Source organism: Oryctolagus cuniculus, chromosome 11 (assembly GCF_051225735.1).
Source record: "Oryctolagus cuniculus isolate XC-2025 breed Fujian yellow rabbit chromosome 11, ASM5122573v1, whole genome shotgun sequence".
Classification (NCBI taxonomy): domain Eukaryota; kingdom Metazoa; phylum Chordata; class Mammalia; order Lagomorpha; family Leporidae; genus Oryctolagus; species Oryctolagus cuniculus.
Window position 1 is genome coordinate 27,492,319 of NC_142877.1, and position 2,867 is coordinate 27,495,185.

Genomic DNA, 2,867 nt, shown 5'->3' on the forward strand with positions numbered 1-2,867 from the left:
CAGAGTTAGGCGTTGTGGGAAGTCCCCTCTGCAGCGGAAGGGGGAGAGCAGGCAGGGGCTCCTGTGTCCCCAGGGACAGAGCCCGATGGACTTGGCTTGAACCTTGGCTCTGTCCCTCTCCAGCTGTGTGCCCTTGGACGTACCTCTCGCCCTTTCTGACCAGACCCCTTGGATACTGGAGGGAAGTCATTCATTCTGTGCCTGAGTGCTGGGCCCCTGACATGTGCCAGGCACTTGGGGACACAGCGGTAGAATCAGACACACCCCTGATGTTGCAACAGCTGCTGTAAAGAGCAGGATGCCCCAGTTACCGTGTCCCTCACAGGATCCCTGCTCCAGGCATGGCCACCGTGATTGCCTTTGTTATTATAAAAGAATTTAAGCTTTACACACACAACCAGTTGTTTTGTTTGTTTGTTTGTTTGACAGGCAGAGTGGACAGTGAGAGAGAGAGACAGAGAGAAAGGTCTTCCTTTGCCATTGGTTCACCCTCCAATGGCTGCCGCGGCTGGCGCGCTGCGGCCAGTGTACTGCGCTGATCCGATGGCAGGAGCCAGGAGCCAGGTGCTTTTCCTGGTCTCCCATGGGGTGCAGGGCCCAAGCACCTGGGCCATCCTCCACTGCACTCCCTGGCCACAGCAGAGAGCTGGCCTGGAAGAGGGGCAACCGGGACAGAATCTGGCGCCTCGACTGGGACTAGAACCCGGTGTGCCGGCGCCGCAAGGCGGAGGATTAGCCTAGTGAGCCGCGGCGCCGGCCCACAACCAGTTTTAAAAATACGTTTTTATTTGAAAGGCAGAGTGACAGCGACAGAGAGAGAAAGATCTTCCATCTGCTGGTCCATTCCCCCACATGGCTACAACAACTGGGACAGGCCTGAAGCCAGGAGCCAGGAGCTTCTCCCGAGTCTCCTATGTGGGCAGCAGGGGCCCAGGCTCTTGGGACATCACCAGCTGGATTGGAAGCGGAGCAGCCAGGACCTGAACTGGGCTCTGATATGGGATGCTGAGTTGGCAGGCAGCGGCTTAACCCACTGCACCACCGTGCCGGCCCCCACAATTATTTTCTGTCACCCATGCAGTGAGACCTCCCCCGGCCCTCCCTGCCACTGCCCAGCCATTACAAGCGATTTATTTCCTCCTTTCAAGTTGTCTTTGACATTCATGCGTCCTAGCCGGGGAGATTTCTGTCTCGTTCAGTTCTCCTCGGTCCTAACTATCCCAGCTCAGCCTGGCCTAGCCTGGCATACAGCAGGGACCCATAGATGCCTTCTTCATTCATGCACTCGTTCAGTCATTCAGCCGACAAACATCAGTTAAGTCCCAGGCATGCCAGTCTCAGCCCTGGGCACAGGCTACACGGCTGTGTCAGGACCGGCAGGGAGACAGACAGACAGACAGACAGACAGACTGGGGATATTCCGCTGCAGTCCCTGCCCCATGGGGGACACGTCCCCCCGAGTCCCCCATGAATACTTGAAACCCTAGATACGTTGTTTTTTCTTTTACATCCGTAACTGTGATTAAGTTTTATTTGTAAATTAGGCCCAGTAAGAGATTAATAACTCCTAATAAGTAGGACAATGGCAACAATGGACTGTATTGAAGTGTTGTGAATGGGCCCTGTCTCTAAGTGCCGAACTGTGCTGTGCCCTCCTTTCTCCTTGTGACGACGCGAGCCGGTGCAAGACCTGTGCGGAGAGATGGGGTGAGGTGAGGGGTACAGGTCTTGCGATGGCATCCTGGGCCATTCACCGATTGACTTTTGGACCATATGCCTGCAGGATCCCAAGCCAGGATGGTGCTGGCTGACTGCTGATAACAGAAACTATGGAAAGTGACACAGCAGGTGTGGGCTGCGCCATGTAGCACCGGGGAGTGAGGAGCTAGAAGAGCAAGGCAGGGTCTCCAGGAGGAGTGGGAGGGGCCTCCTGGGTCAGCAGGTGCCCTGGCTGAGGAGGGACATGGAGCAGAGGTCTGGGTGGGACTGAAAAGGAGTCTTGTGGACATGGAAGGGAGCTCGAGTCAGGTAGAACGCTGGCCAGGAAAGGGAGCTCATGGGGCTGCCCCCCACGACCCCAACCTGCCACCTTAGGTCATGGTGTGGAAGCCCGGACATCAGCACCCAGGGTGCCTGGCAGCCCCTGAGGCTCCTTGCCAGAGGATTCTCCCTGAAGAATTGGGAGAGCCAGGACCAGAGAGGGAAGGTGATCTGCCAAGGTCACACAGCCAGCAGTGGCTGGGCTCCACCCAGCCCTGCATCTCGCTGGCCTATGCTGTCTTCACCAAAGCACAGCTATGACCTTCCTGGGTGCTGGAGGGTGGGGCTCAGGGAGGCCCCAGGAGACACTCAGGGTCACCCAGGCCAGCAGATGACCTGCAGAGGGAGGAATTGGGGGCCTCCCCGTGGCCCCAGCGAGATGCCTGTCCTTGTTAGCAGAAACCCCAGCAACCAGAGAGCAGCTTCCATCCTGGCTGTGCATCTGGAAACCATGGTTACGGCTGCCGCTTGATTGGCAGGGGGTCCAGACGCAGCCAAGCCACCCTCGAGTTCCTAGAGTTTGTGTGAGAAGCAGGGGCAAGGGCCAGGGGACAAGCTGGGGGTCACCGGTCGCCCCCAGATCCCACCCACTAACCTTCCCCTCCCAGGCTGTTCATCCGGGCACCGTGTACCACCGCGAAATCCTTTTAGAGCGCTGAATTAAAAATAAATTTGCAAGCACATAACCAGATGTTGCATAGGGAAAAGATAAATAACTCAGCCTGTCAAGGAACTGCCTCATCTCCGTCAACCCTCTCTCTTTCACAAGGTTTTAATTTTTAATTTCACAGTGGTAACTATAGCAACCTGCAAAAATAATGTATTCC